Below are 16,925 nucleotides of genomic sequence, written 5' to 3' on the forward strand. Positions count from 1 at the left end.
TCCATAAAGTCAAATTATTTTTTGTCAGTGGACTGTGTCATCTGAAATGCCCATATCTTTACTAGAAAAGGGAACGGATAAAGCCAGGTCCGTGTTAAAAATTTACACATATCCTTAATGTGGTAAAACGATAATCCAGTAAACTTACGTAAACATTTTTTTTTAATTGACACTATGCAATAAACAGTTTCTTTAGAACTTTCCAATCATTCGCATTAGTTAAGGTTGAAATTTGCCAAGAATGAAAGGACGAATTTACTCAACGTCACCCCCGTCCACACACACACAATTTAAGAAAAATCTTTCACGATAATGTTATTAAAATTAATTTAATTTGACATAATGTGATTTGTGTTTTCTTTGAGACCTCACAATTCTGTTGCTTAGGTTTATAATAAGTAAATAACAAGAGTTGAATTGACCCCCAATGAGGGTTGAATTAACCCTTCCTATTTTAAAATGTTTAGTTATAATTTTCGTAAAGAAAAATCGACTCTCGATTAAACTCTCGATTAAAAAAAAAAACAAAACATTTTTCTTGTTAAATTCTGGTAATAAGTATTAAATTTTGTTCAATATGGCATATATCTTTACTGAGCCTTACCAAACAAACAAGCTGAAATAGGTCAAGTGAATTTAATCTTACTTCTACCGATGTTAAAAACACGTTCCGTGAAAATTTTGCAAAAATTCTGCAACTTTATGAAAAATAGTGTGTGTTTTGTTTGATACTAGGAAGATATTGCTAGTGTTTAAGATTAAAATTAGTCAGAGGCAGGGGCGCCCATCAGGGGGGGCAAGGTGGGGCGCTCGCCCCCCTAAGAGAAAATTGTACTTGAGAATATTGAAAACCCAATAGAATTTTTACATTAGTTACAGCAACATTTGAAACTATATTTGAATCGTCGCTTATACTTGCCCCCTTGGAAATCACAACATGGGCGCCCTTGGTCAGAGGGAACAGAATTAATTCACGCTATCTCATGAAACAGGTTAACAATAACTTTCCTAAAAATATCCCGATTTTTATCAAACGTTGCGTACTATGTTTTCCTTCGTGCTTTTCAACAATCTCTTTTGTTATGCAATAGGAAAATCCACCCCAACTTTTTAGACCATACTGTATTTTATGGTAACTTTCGTGTTGTTTTCTTTCTTTCTTTCTTTCTTTTTTTTTTTTTTTTTTAACTTGCAACAAAGCATGTGTTTTCTTGGAGGCTTATTGGTTGAGACTGAAGATTTTGAAGCGTCTTTTACAACTTAAAAGCACGTATTTATTTTTCCATTAAATTCAATTCTGGTCCACTGTGCTATGCTACAAATCAGGAATGCTAATCCACTTTGATACATGTCGTACCCCCTTCCCCTAAGCTTACCTCACATGTTTCTTCAGAACAGCACCCATTGCTGCTGGAGCCGGTGGCGTGTTCTTGAATTCTATCCTCTTTGGAGGTGAGGTTGTGTGGTGGGGAATGGGCCATGCTATGTGGGTTGTGAAAATATTGTAGCAAATAACAATGGTCGAATATTAGATTTTCCAAATACTAATTAGAATACTTGTAGTAGTATTGCCACCGCTTGCACCAGCAATGACATTTCAGGTTTTGTTTTGGGGAGGAGGTATTCTCCAGAGATATTAGTAGAGTTGCTCGATTTTTTATTACTATACAATTGATTAAAACGCTCTATAAACTTAGAAGAGTAATTTCTTTCTGTTCCATCTAAATAACGCCCTTGTTTGCACCTAGCTACTGATCGAACTCTTTATCAGTACATTAAGATTTCCCTGAACCTTCGTGTTCTTTTACTAAAAGGTTGTCTTTTTCAGTGATATTCACGCCTCAATACCGGTAAACTTGATATAGTCTGCGTTATCGTTCGGGAAGTTAAAACAAACCAGTATATAACAAGCAGTTTACCTTGAGAAAGGTTCAGCTCATCATAATATTTTGTTGTTTTATCCAATGCTGTAGCAAACAAGTATAAACATCACCCAACATGTATAGTGTTGTTTATTTCTCACAAAGTAGGTGAAGTTATTTATTTTCATCGACTTTTTTGAGAAACTTTTTAGAGGGGCGAGAGAAGGGTAACGCCTGTCTTTAGTCATTTAATGAGTACATCGACAACTCGTTTTAACTACAAGCGATGTGTATGAGAGGTAAAGGGCAAGCGACACTTATTAAAAGAGGGGAATAGGAGAAAGAGAGAGAGAGAGAAAAAAAACTAGTTAACCAGCTGTTACACAAAGTGATGTAGCACGTGGGATACATGAGTTACGTCGTGTGTCTGCCACTTGCGGCGCTACGCTCGAAACGTATAGCCGCGGAGTTTAGAATCCGTTTTGGAACGATACGAGCGAAGCGCGAGCGACTGAACTCTGCAACAAAATCGACTCACAAGAGAGAAGCGAAAAAAAAGGGGGCGTTTGTACTGATAGTAGTATTAGTAGTAGTAGTAGTGCAGAGAGGGGACGGACGAGTGCCACAGAGGGAAAGACATTCGATCGCTTCCGGAGAAGACCTCTCAAAGCAAAGCGAGAATTTTTAGTCACGCGAGAAAGACAAATTTTGTGCCTTCACCATTTTGTCCACGGAGTCTGGGAACAACCGTCAGTCCATTCCTGGGGTAAGTTTGTTATCTTCGATTGTATATTTATATTTATCTGTACTAACTGGCGTATGTTAATTTTATAGTATATTGCTAGAGCTGATGTATTTCAGTGCAGATATCTGCGTCGTTTTGGGAAATAATTCTGTACAAACTGTTGTCCCATTAGGAAAATTGAATAGTTTTACATATTTATATTATTTTATATACCCTAATATTTTCCTATCGCGATCTTTTAAATCTGCTGAAAACCTAATATACGTTATTTCAAGAGTTTATCCAGATCTTTTGGTAGTTTCAAAAATTTTGGGCTTGTAAAATTGACTGCCATTTCTCTGTACATACGTATATAGTTCCCAGTACGAAAGGGTGATTCATTGCCTAATTTAGGTTCTGAAAGTCTAAAGGATATTTAACTTATTAGTAGGGATGTGTGGATAAATCATTTGAAATAAACTTCACAATTTGATTAAATACTTTCCAGAATGTCGGAATATGGTTTGAATAGTTCATTATAATTTATCAAGCGTGTTAAGTATATTTCTTACAATGTCTCGTCATCTCCTTCAGTTTTAGAGAGGGAAAACAAAAGTTACCATACTTCTTAAGTTCTAGAGGAGACCGAAAGCTATCCAAAATCAATAATGATAAAATTGAGTGATACTGTCAAGTCAACCAGTGGAGGCTCTTGAGGGAAGTCATATAGGTAAAAAAAAAAAATTACAATCTTATTGCTATAATCTAAGGGAAGAGAACTTACCTAATGTCCTAATTGTTACCCAAGAATTAGGACATAGGTAGCTAGTTGCAACAAAATTGTGACTTCTCCAAGAGCCTCCACTTTGTATGTAAGAAACTATTAATATATAACTGGCAAGAACCAGGGATCGAATCTTAATTTGTTTCTTTGTATGGAGGCTCAGGTGCCCTAGTATGTTTGCAAGATATCTTGAGGACGGCAGGATATTCCGAGATACTTTCAAGACATAAATAGAGCATTGTAGGAATATGCACCGAGCGAAGTAGCTCAAGTTGTAGAGCATTGGCTTCGCATTCGGGAGATCGTGGGTTCGAATCCCGCTGCCGACCATCCTGACTGAGGTTTTCCAGGGTTTCCCTCAGTCCTACCAGGCAAATGCCGGAATGGTACCTACTAAACAGGCCCTGGCTGATACCTTCTCAAATTATTTCCATTGTTATTGTTGTTGTTGGATATCCAGTGTAAAATGGCCTCGGAGCTGTATCTGGTGATTGTTAAATAAATAAATATGAATATGTCATCGTTTCATATGCATATTCCTAGAATGTTTTCTGCATGTCCTGTATATTAAAACCTCCGTATCATTAAACATACAAGGAATATGGACTGAAATGAAATTTGTCTAAAATATTCTCATAATAATCCTACACATTAAATGGCTACATAATATGCTAAGAATATATTTTGAAACTACAAATTATATATGCTCTTGCTTAAATAAGTAAGAAATGTATAGATCTGTATTTAATAAACATTTATTTTAAATATCATTTGACAGTTAAATATTTTGTAAACATTCAGCTCTTTTTCTAAATACTCTAGAAATGTCTAGAGAAATATCATTTGAGGACGGGTAGTGTTCTGAGAGAAACTGGATTTACAGTTAAAATAATAGATAAAATATTTATTTTATGAAACAAAAAAAAATGAACTTAAGCCTTGGAAAATAATGTGTCCGATGAAATTTCGACAGATTGTTACACATACAGTAAAACCTATCACGATAGAGTTGGTAGTCAGAGAAACTCAGAGGGCTCAATCCTCCGAAATGTAATAATAAATACTGTAAAGTTCATAATTATTAAACTGAAGTTTGGTAGATATAGAGGGTACGTATTCTTGTCAGCCTGAAAATATGGGTTTTGACTGTATTACTTCGAAGGTCACATGACAACAATATGAATAAAATATCTCTTTGTGATGGAATTAACAGTTTTTAATGGAACGGTATTAAGTACCTAGGCAATTATTGCTTTTTATCCCATTTCATTTGTACGAGAAATTATTTTCCTGCATTCTTTGAAATGAACTGGAGTTTTAATGTATTTTTATTTTATTTATCTTTTCTTCAAATTTAGTTGAATGTTCTTCGCTTTTTGAAGATGAATTCGCATTATATAATATACCTGTAAGTGTAATATTACCTACGTTAAATTTCGTTCTTATGTATTAAAATTACATATTACAAAATTTCATTTTCACTAAATAAGAGACATTTATATCGATCTGAAGAAGAAATCAGTAGAATCTATATATTAAAATGATACAATAGCAATTAAAAGCGACTGAGCTCCAACCTATAGATTTGACTTTCAAATCTTTCATTTACGGTTATGTGTGATTTCACGTTTAACAGAGACAAACATTTTGAGTGTGTGTACTTTAAATAAATTATTTAAATAGATCTTTTACATAAAATTTATGTTTTAAAATTATTGTTCAAAGCCTTTGTATTTTAATAAGCCTCCTCTAAAATCAATGCAAGTGAATTGTGCTTCCAACTTCCGAGTTCTTTTAAACTATATGTTGTGGACGTGTATATGTTTGTAGCCAATCCTTTCGACAATGAGATCTCGGAAACTACAGGCTCTAGAAATATGATGTTTTCACTGATCGATTGGAAATTTGTGTAGATTGTCCAGTTTTAATTGAATATTTTAAAAAAACAACATGGCAGTTATTTCTTTATTACATTTTTAAGGGTACACTGGAAGAGTTGAAATTTAAAAAAACTAAAGCATCATATCCTACGCATTAGACATCCCAACACCACACTGTTGTATATAGGGGTTGCATATGTCTCAGGCGTTTCTTTCATAGCCAAATAATAATGAAAAAGGAAGGATAACCATTTCTCCATTGTAAGATGAATCTTTATTTTTGGAGTGTTCTGCCCAATTAACACCATATATAACTGACATTGTAATTAATTGTTTGTGTAATGTATTTGCTTCTTACATACTGCATGCAAGAAGAAAGGAAACATTGGTCATGCATTAATTAGAAACTCAAACCGGAAGTAGTTTCAAATCTTGCAAACGGTGCAAGATATTGAGAAAAAAAAAATAATCAATAAAATCTCCCCTTTATGATACGCCTTACGGATTTTTTTACTATCAACACGTCTTTCACTTGTGTCTGTTAAGGGACATGTACAGATGTTGTGAGAAATGAGAAGGATATTTTTGCTCATATGCGAATGATGCGCTGTGTAGAGAGCTCAGGTTCAGCTAGTCTATATATTAAAACGAGAGGCTTATATGTTTGTCTCTAATCCTTTCGACAATGAGATCTCGAAAACCACTAGTATTAGAAACGAGCCGTTTTCACCGGCCGATTCCAAATTTTATGTGGATTCTCCAGTTCTAATTGAATATTTAAGAAACATGACCGTTATTTCTATATTACATTTTTAGGAGTACACTGGAAGTGTTGAAATTTTAAAAAAGTAAAGCATCAAAGCCTACGAGTTATACACTCCAACACCACATAATTGTATACAGGAGTAGTATATCTCTCAGACGTTTGTTTCATGGTCAAATTATAATGTAGAACGAAGGATAACCATTTCTCCACTTTCAGATGAATCTTTATTGTTTGGAGTGTTTTGCCCAATGAACATCATATATCACTGATATTATAATTAATTGTGTGTATAATGTATTTCATTTTTACATATTACATGCAAGAAGAAAGAAAACACTGATCATACATGAATTAGAAACTCCAACCGAAAGTAGGCTCAAATCTTGGAAACGATGCGAGATATTGAAAAAATAATCGAAAAATCTCCGCTTTATAGTACCCCTTGCCGTTTTTTTTTTTTTTTTTTTAATCAAGACCTCTTTCGCTTGTGTCTGTAAAGGGACATGTACAGATGTTGTGAGGAATGACAAGGGGATTTATGCTCATATATGACTGATGCACTGTGCAGAAAGCGCAGGTTCAGCTAGTTCCATATATTAAAATGCCAAGTTTATATGTTTGTCCCCAATCCTTTCGACAGTGAGATCTCGAAAACCACAAGTGCTAGAAACGTACCGTTTTTGCTGGTCGATTCCAAAGTTTGTGTAGATTGTCCAGTTCTCATTCAAATTTTCAAAAACCGTGTTGTTATTGTTTTATTCAACATTTTAGGGGCCGTTTTGAGCCCATAAGATTAACATTGTTGCAAGCTGAAATTACGGTGTTAGGCAACCAGTGGAGAAGTTACGTATGGCGGGTTGACGGACATTGCAGGCGCTTTGCTTAACTAAATGACAAAACCTATTGCATGCTGGCAACTGCAAAGGACTCAAGAGACGCAATGACGCGTACTCGCACGGATGTGGAGAAAAAATATTTTCACTTGATACCGTGTTCTACAAATTTGCTACAAACTCACTCCAACATCTATACATAGCATTTTCTTCCTCTGTGAGTCTCCTACTCTTTGCTTGTGTGAGTAACGAAACATGCACAGTGGGAAGGAGATTCATGGTCATAACAGAACGATGCGTTGAGTAGACAGCGTAGGTTCAGCTAGTAGTATATATATATATGGTGCAGGTATTTAAACGTTAATAGTATTCCTCAAGATGGATTACTAAGTACAATATCAATAACATGAATTCGTTATCATGTTTTCGGTTCATATCATGTTCACGTTATTCATAATCTCGGTAACATAAGTATCCGGACCCCCTCCCAAACTTCTTTACACGACAGACATTTCTACACTTTCATAAGAAAACTATGGTTGCTCTAGGAGAAAAGTTAATGCACCTTAAAAAATTGATCTTATATTACAGCTGTACTCTTTCTTTTTTTAATAAATACAATTTAGTTTTCTTATTTTTTTCTGATAATATAGGTGAGAGTACTTTAAAATTATTTATCGTTTTATCGAGTGTAGAATAATACCAGTTCGATACTACATACATAGACGTAGTAACTACTGGTGATAGACCCCCTCCAACACAAATTTCTGGGTGCGCACTTGATTAGAAGTCTGTGATTATCTTTCTGTCTGTTGACAGTATCCCAACAAAAACAGTAAAAAAAAAAAAAAAAAAAAATCTAGAAATGTTATGATGTCTCAAGAATAGGTACCATTTTCGTCCTTATTTCTCCACCTTCCCTAGGAAAATGTTACAAATATCACAGTATTACTAATAAGATAACTACGTGTATATAGGCCTAACTAGTACAACAGTTTTAACGTTACACATGGTTCTGATTCACTGCCTTGTGTTTGATATGACTCAATATTTATGAAACAGGAAACATTTTTATAAAAGAATCCAGATAAACACTTGGAACAATTTATCACATGTATTAAGAGATTTATAAATATGTGGTAAAAGAAAAGTTCTTTAAAACCCAATCATAATCGTAAACAAGAACACAATACTCACAGTAAGTATATTACGACTTTACTGAATGAAAATAAAAAAGAGTTCGAGTCTGAAAAGTAAATGTATTTCAAAGCTATTTATGAGATCAATGATTGAGAAACAAATTACAATTTAACTAGGATTCTTATGCGTATTTATTGCTGTTATTTATTTCTTTATTACTGCCTAATATCTCCGTTCTTCGCACTGTAAAAAATCGTTGTGTTATTTCAACGACATGTCTGTGTGTTAACACAATTGTGTTAAAATATAACACAAACAGGTGGTTAGGACAACTCACTCTCCACTTGGAGTTGTGTGTCAATGCTATTAGTTGAAATGACACACAGTCTGTGTCTTAAATTAACACAAGTGTAGAATCTTCGGTGTTGTTTTCTACGTGATTGCCAAATACTGTATGCTGGCCATCTAATTATAAAGGCTTATGTACTGAAGAGACAGTCAAACACAGTAGAAAGAAATACTTAAACAAATCCAGGTATTCACAAAATTTCAACGTGCAAACCGCGTGATGTGTTCTCAGTTGTTTTACATAATGTTTCTGAAGAAATATGTTAGTAGCGAGAAACAACACCGTATTACTATGTCATTTCTAGACTGCACTATAATTCACCAGTGAACACCGGGGACTGTTTCCAAAATGTTGGAAAACCAGTAGAAACACGATTAAGAGACGAACATACTAGAACATACTATAAGGATATAGGTAAGAGTTTCCTATCATTCTTCAACAAGTTGTTGGTGAAGGTTGTGTTTTGAAACACCAAGAAATACTTCACAATAAGTGTTTGGGGAGGACAAAAAAAAGTTTATAAAGATTTTCTAAATGAAGTATTCTGTAGTTTCCTATTCTTATTTTAAAAGTAGAATCTTCAGTAATCGTAAGCTTGCACACCACAAGCTTTTCCAACACAGAAAATGGTTCTATCAACACCACACACGGAGTTATTTCAACACGTAATAGCACAAAACTGGAGTCGAACTAACATCAACTTTGAATTTTAACACACGGAATGTTGAATTAACACCACAACGGTGTCACTTATACGGCTTTAACCTTGAATTATGACACACATTGTGTGTTCAAATAATAATAAAATGATGCTGAAATAACACAGGGACTGTGTTATATTAATACTTGACATGGTGTAATATTCACACAAAATAATTAACACATTACACACTGTGTTACTTTCTTCGTGTTGGTGCAACACCGCCACAAGTAACACTCAACACTTTTTCCCACATTAACAACCCTGACATGGTGTCGAATCAACACCAAAAATACTAACACAGATCCGAATTTAACACCGCTCAACGCTGGTTGTGTGTTAAAAACGTAACACACCGCCTGTGTTAAATGCTAACACCGGGGGTCAGTGTTGAATTAACACCGCATAGTGGTAGTCATACTGGAACCACTGCCCTGTGTTAAATTTGAGTTGAATTAACACAATCATTTTTTACTGTGTAAGAAAATATATTTATGCAAAACATTTCAACTCTCATTTTCCCGAGAATAAACATTTCAATGAAAGTGCAGTGGGAGTGATCCAGTTATCCTCTTTAACCCAATGTCAATTGTATCACATACAACTGATTTACGAAATGTGTTTAAAAATTATCGAACCTTTCGTTGGCAAAAATACATTGATTGATTTGGAAGTTCGAAATACTAATCCCCTTCAAAGATGTCTCCTTGGTAATGCACACAGTCTCTCAACGTTTCCATCATTGTTGGAAACACTTCTGGAACCCAGTTTTTGGAATGGTAAGCAATCGTGCTGTCGCATTCCGCATGATGTCTTCTCCTGACTTAAATCGGGTCCCTTTTAGTAGCATTTTCAGCTTTACCAAAAGTCACACGGAGTCATGTCGTGTGAGTAGGGAGCCTGATGACACACAGGAATGTTGTGTTTGGCGATGAAAACCTGAATCAAATTTCGCTAACATTCTCCTCATGCCCAAATTTTCGTTCAAAATTGAATTTACCGATCCGATTGAATGGTTTCCGCAAGGATCTTTTAAAATAGAGGATATGCCCTTACAATAAAATCTTGAAGCCATACGTCACAGTTTCGCCACCCCTATTCTGCCCACTCCGCCCAATAGGATCGCAATGTGTTGAACCAACAATCATGGCGGAAACGAAAGTAGCCAATCAGACGATGGCAGAAACGAGAGTAGCCAATCAGACGTGCCGATGCTCGGTTGTTTTTTGGCTTCATCGATTTAATAGGATGAAGATACATATGGGCAGATCCTCTATTTATAACATCCTTGGGTTTCCGCTTGGGTATCGCCAAGCTTTTGGCAAAATATGATACAATATCGCTGCTCAAGTTTTCTGTCTTTTTACAAAACACTGAAATCCGACGATCTCTCACTACACATATTCACTCGTTAGCTTGCTGCCAGCGACTGACGCTTTCTGCAGACGAAAAAAAAAATTTACGACCGCGCATAAGTGTTCCCTCTACATCTACACTGAAGAAAGTCTTCCGTTTTTCATTGGTTTACGCGGGAAAAAATAAAGTTCGATACTTTTTGAACACACCTCGTATATTTTCTAGCAATAACGTCAGTTCTTCATCCTTACTGAAGAATATGCAACCTGCAACACGTTGGAGTAATTTATGTTTCTAACGTAAGGAGCTTCTGAGATACAACGTATTTTTCTTCCACCAGAACGTGTGACTCCCACTTCACCTCCCTCTAGTCGAAAATCGAAAAAAAAAAAAGGCTTCATGTGCGATTAGATATGATGAAAGTCTGAGCTTTCTGAAACCAGAGCGAACTAACTTGTTTTTCGTGTTGTGAGTAATTGGATCTTATGGAAACAGTGACAACTTGTCACGAACTGCTGCTGTCAGCGGGAAATGCGCTTCACGTGACTGTTACATCAATTTCTAGACTTAGTTTGTTGTAGCATAAGTTCATTCGAAACTCAAATTATTTCATTTTTAAACTAAGAAATGGGCGAGAATGTAGTTAGTGCATTCTGGTTTCACTATATATTTGGCAACAGTTCGTGTCAAGTTGCCAGTTTCCATAAGGGCTAATTTCCCTCAGTACGAAAATGTAGCCTAGTTAATTTGGGCCTTTTACTTGTGTAGATAATTTTTGGATCTAGGCGGAAATCTGAAAAATGAAATGGAATCAAATCTTTCAGTTTAACGTCCCATGGTCATGCCCTTCAGGCTAGGGAGACAGTTAAAAAAAATCTAACTGGTAAAAGGTATGTTCCTTGATTCTTAAGTCACCCTCGAATAAATTAATATGCTGAGATCTATCATCAAATATTTGCCCTAGAATGGATCAACTCATAGTTGGGAACCCTTGTAGATGCCTCCTTAGCGTAAAAATCATCTACTTACGCCAACGTTCACGATACGGTAGTGAGATATCAAGTTTTCGATTTTGTAAGAGGCTTGGGCAGTGTTGCCAGATTGGGCTGCATGTAGTCGATTGAACGATTTTTGAAGTGCCCTCGCTACCAAAATTTCAAATTGAGCAACAAGCTACTTTCAGGCCTATTTTTAGTTATCTGCTGGCTATAACTCTTAACAATACGCTACTTTATTATTATTATTATTATTATTATTATTATTATTATTATTATTATTATTATTATTATTATTATTATTATTATTATTATTATTATTATTTCGATATATGAAATTACGAATTGTTAGTTTTATATAATACCAGTGTTCGAATTAAACTTCTGGCCGAAAGGGGGATGGTTGTATAATGTTGATATGTATACAAAAGGGAAATATTTATCCCAGGTAAGGATGTTATGTTACTTCTGTGATACGAGCCAGAGATGATCTTTTACGAGAGGGGAATGTCCTCGAACACTGTATAATACAATAAAAGTTTTGTTAAATATTTTATTTACCACGATCAATTAACAATACTTTTACTAAAACTAACATGTTCGATACTAGTTCAATTCTTGTTTTAGTACTTTTTAAGCCCTCCATCTGACAATACTAGACTCTTATTAAGTTTGCACTGCTGCAATATCACTGAAAATATTGTTATCTCAGTTGATGCCTAGGCTTAATATATATGCGAAGCTCTGTAAACATGAACATCACAAATTTAATTGTGTTTCTGTATTGTTCATATTAAGTGGAGTTACAATAAATCTTTAGGGATGCGCACGAGACAAGATTTATGGCTGTCTCGACTCGAAAATGTGCTGTAAAAGTGATGTCTCGACTCGAAAAATATATATTTTTATATTGGGAGAGCCATGTCTCGACTCGAATTTTGTCAGGAAAATCCTGTCTTGACTCGTCTCGTGCGCATCCCTATAAATCTTCAAAAATTCATGGCTTCCAGACAAAAGAAAATTAGCGACTGAATTAAAGAAGTGAAGAATGACAGTGAATAAACATACTGTAAACGTTGTAAAGTGTATTTCAAAGCCCACAAAACTGATTTAAACAAACATGTCTGCTTGAAAATAAAAAAAAAATCGCTCATTTTATACTATCGCCGCCTGTCCAGTTCATTACACACTACACTTCTACTGCAACTGATAATAATATGGCACTTGTGCCAACACACACCGCCAACAATTTGAAACTGCGGCCGCCGCCTGACCATTGTCAACCCAGATATCTGACATTTTTATGTTCGGACTACAAATAATTCAAATCCGCTACTTTTGAAGCACAATCTCGATACATTTAAATCTTATGATCTAGCAACACTGGACTCTTGGGGGCGAACTTCCTCGCCCCCTCTCATGTCCACAATCGGTGTAAACAGGGTTACTTACAGAAAACTTTTGTCCGGGGAAGCAAAATGAAAATGTGGGGAGGCTGAAATAGGATACTGTTTAGTAAAAGACTTGTCCTGCATAAGAGTGGCATATAATCGCTATTTAATTTAGGCCTACCTTAGCTCCTAAACAACTCTGGAAGGGCAAAGCTCCCTTCCCCGCAAGTATGCTTGGAGAAAACACTGGGTGTGGATTAGTGCTGTCAAAACTGGAATCAATAATAATAAATGATTCAAATAATAAATTCTTCTAATATTCAAATACAATTCTTTATTCAATTCGAATAACGAATATTTATTCGAATATTGAAAATGAACATTTGGATATACAAATAACAGGAAAAAAATTAATAATACTAGGATGAACGATTTGCCTATGTTCATCTTGAACTCTATTGACTGGTAAAAAATCGAAAAGAGTCTAATAAGGTACACATCCAAAATCTTTATCGAACGAAGTGGTAGAGCGTTGGCTTTGCATTCGGAAGGTTGTGGGTTCGATTCCCGCTGCCGACCATCCTGACTAGGTTTTTCCAGGGTTTTCCTCAGTCCTATGAGGCAAATGGTATGTACTACGGGATGGCACGTACTAAACAAGTCCTGACCGATACCTTCCCAAATCCTTTCCACTGTTACTGTTGTTGTTAAATATCCAGTTAAATATGGACTCTGAGCTGTACTTGGTGATTGTTAAATAAATAAATAAATAATCTTTGTCAGCAGTTTTTTTTTTTTAATTAATGTTCCAACACTGAACGTAAGAATGGATTTCGTCAGATTGCCTTCCCCCTAATCTTAGTCACTCCAGCCAGTAAAGAATAACATTGTAATTTCATTCATTTCTAATTGTTTTGAAGCTGTACTTCGTACGCTTACACAAACAAGTTTTGTAAACATCTACCTAGTTTCAGGGTCACAACGCCTACACGATTTTTTTTATTTTTTTTTTTTATGTTTTCATGTTTGTGTGTGTGTGTATGTGTTTGCTGTCGACATCATGAGAAGTAGAGCAACACAGAAGAGCTAAGCTCACTTCACTTGCTCATGCTCAGATTTCTTGCAGCGCAAGTACTGACCGTGTGGTCTGGTCAACTGACTTCATTATCGAAAACGGATTTACAGGGACCACGAATTGCTTCTCACACATCGAGTTAACGAGGACACTGGCTTAGTTCTTGCGCCACTTCTGATATTTTTTTGAGGTCATTGTTGTTCACATCATATACTACGTACGAGTTGTACTTACGACGAAGTAATTCTGTTCGTTACAACTCTTGTTTTTCTGCATATTATCTTACATTAGGTTATATTGTAAAACTTTGTGTAAATTCGTCTCATATAAGGAAGAGGTAGAGCAGTTAATAAAAAGAGTGTCCGGAATCGTCTCCCACTACCAGTTTTATTATAAAAATATGAGTATTTGTACAAAATACTATACAATTTGGTCTCTATTTAAAAGGGTGAGTAAAAGGTAGTCTTTGACCGAGTGGTCGCAGACAGGATCTCCAACAGAGCCCCGTAGCAGGCTAAGAGGAGTGGAGTTAAGGAACCAATGCTCCGTAGCAAGCAGAGGCAGGTTAAGTTGCCAACAGAGCCCCGTAGCAGGCTAAGCGGCTGAGGTTGGGATTCCCAGACAGAGCCCCGTAGCAGGCTAAGCCAGGAGATAGGATAGGCGTAGTCCCGTAGCAGACTAGAGGCCTGGGGTTAGGTTACTCCAAGAGTCCCGTAGCAGACTAGAGGAGGGTCACCAGAAAACTGGTACTGAGCTGGATTCTTCTGCCCAATTTATAGCGTCCCTTGGGTGGCGGTGGCGCTACTGCTTCGATTTCGTCTTCTGCTCCGTAGGAGGGGCTAAACGTCGTCTGCAGGTGATAGCAGGTCCCTCTGGTGGAAGATCCTCTTGCCGAACCATGTGGTGTCGTTTGTAAACATTGAAGCGTGGAACTGCTTGTTTACGACATCACATAGGATATTACACCCCCCTGGCTTGTTTAAAAATAAGCCGAAGGGTTATTTTTGTTTATGTGATAGTTGGCAACACTGAAGAATCACACACACAAAAGAAATCACTGAACACTAAACACTTGTGGCACTGAAATAAATGAAAATCACTTTTCGGAGCAGTAATGTGGTAGCGGAATATAGAGCACTAAACAGGTGGTCCCTATATACAGGCAGGATCCGTACATGGTACATGATACTTCATTTCCCTCGAGATAGGGCTGTTTTTGGCTTGGCGTCAATAAATATAAACTAATTCACTTATAGTAAGTGGGGTTGGAGTCTGTGTTAGCTGTTGCTCCTTAGTTGTATTATTGGTATTAAATGTTTCCAATGGAATAGGAGATGAAATTTCTATGCGGTTCGTTCTAGATTTGTTTGGTAACGAGCGAAGACGACGATATAATATGTATAAAATAATAAGTTAGAATTATTAAAAAAGCTGCTATTGACACTGAGATATAAAGATAATTTATATTGGAAAGTTCTGATTCGAACGGCGTGATTTCTTGGTCACCCTGTATAAGGTGTAAAAGTTTCTAAAATATTTGCACTAAAGATATGTATTTCAATAAAATAATCCAATTTTAAATGTCAATGACGATAATAATGATGGTCCTGAATTCCTGGTCATCCTGTATAATGTAAGCGTGGTCATAACTTTTGGAACATCCTGTACAATATTTATGTTGCATAATGTCAGTGACAATATGTAGTTCACAGAAGAAAAGAAAAAATATTATCGATGATAATGTAGAAATATGTTACCTGTCCTTGTAAAAGATCATTTGCCTTTTAAATGCGGAAATGCAGATGTCAGCATTCTTTCATTCAGTTGCAGAATAATGAATCAGCTTTTTATAAAACAAAGAGGAAATGAATGTTTGTGTCGTTATGAAAAGTGTTTTTATCTGTTGAAGTCGTCTTTGTATTTCTTTCTTCCTAGTGTGAGTACTGCACTTTTTTTTTTTTTTGTGTGTAGAGAATAAAAAGAACTTATTTATCCTGTTCTATGTCTTGTAATTCTTGATAAAATGGCTTGATTCGGTCTATTGAGATTTCTTGTATTTTCTTCCGAAAAGAATTTGGAAATTCTATCTTATAAAGGTTAGGATTCAGTCTATCCAGGATTTGAACGGGTCCAACATAGGAAGCTGAAAAACTTTCCGGCACTCCTATTTGCCGATTAGGAAAGTAAACTAGTACTTTTTGTCCCTTTTCAAATTGAGTTTGTCGGTGTCTGCTATCGAAATACTTTTTCTGCTTATTATAGCTAGCGATCAAGTTATTCTGTACACTCTCACGTATTTTATTCAAATGTTCTTTGTTGACACATAATGTTGGAGTTGACGCTAACGCAATATCAGAGATGGTCTTAGGTTCATATCCATACATGAGGAAAAAAGCAGAATATTTAGTTCCGGCTTGCACAAATGTATTAATAGCGAATGTAATATATGGTATCAGCTTCGGCCAAAGATTTTGGTTTTCTTGCACGAAAAATTTAAGTGCATTCTGTATTGTCTTGTGGAATGTTTCCACTACCCCTAGGTTTTTATGGTCGTATGCAGGGCAAAATTTAAATTCAAAGTTATAGCATTTTGCCAAATTTTGCAGCCTCTTAGCGTTATGTACTGGATGTCTATCCAGGTATAAATATGAAAAAGGTCCAAATTTGAGTATGATGTCATATATGAGAAATTGTTCAATTTCTTCCGCTGTTATGTTGTCCACAACCTTGGTCACACAATATCTTGTGCACATTTCTATGGCCACTAATATGTGTTTAAACTGTCCATTTCCCACTGTTATTTTTCCAATAGAATCATATTGCCAAGCTGTTGCGATCGGCTTAGGTGGGTGATGGAGTAATTGACCCGCTGGTTTAACTGGTAATTTCTTGAGTTTCTGACAGGAAATGCATGTTTTAATTCTGTTGGCAATGTACGCTTTCATATTAGGAAAGTAGTATTTCCTAAGCGCCGAATGATATGTTTTGGTATATCCAAAGTGTGGTGCCATTGGGTTATTGTGTAAGGCATCAAACCACTTACTTAATAAAGATTTCGGCACACAAAGTA

General features: G+C 35.8%; 1 protein-coding gene across 1 annotated transcript in view; it reads left to right on the forward strand.

The window, feature by feature from the left end:
- Nucleotides 1-2,325: 2,325 nt before the first annotated feature.
- Nucleotides 2,326-16,925, forward strand: part of edl (ETS-domain lacking) — a gene marked incomplete in the record, with an annotated part of 75,014 nt that continues 60,414 nt past the window's right edge. Inside the window, 1 exon segment of the mRNA XM_081728219.1 lies at nucleotides 2,326-2,628.

The sequence above is a fragment of the Thermobia domestica genome, chromosome 10 (genome assembly GCF_964235325.1).
Source record: "Thermobia domestica chromosome 10, izTheDome1.hap1.1, whole genome shotgun sequence".
In the NCBI taxonomy this organism is placed as follows: domain Eukaryota; kingdom Metazoa; phylum Arthropoda; class Insecta; order Zygentoma; family Lepismatidae; genus Thermobia; species Thermobia domestica.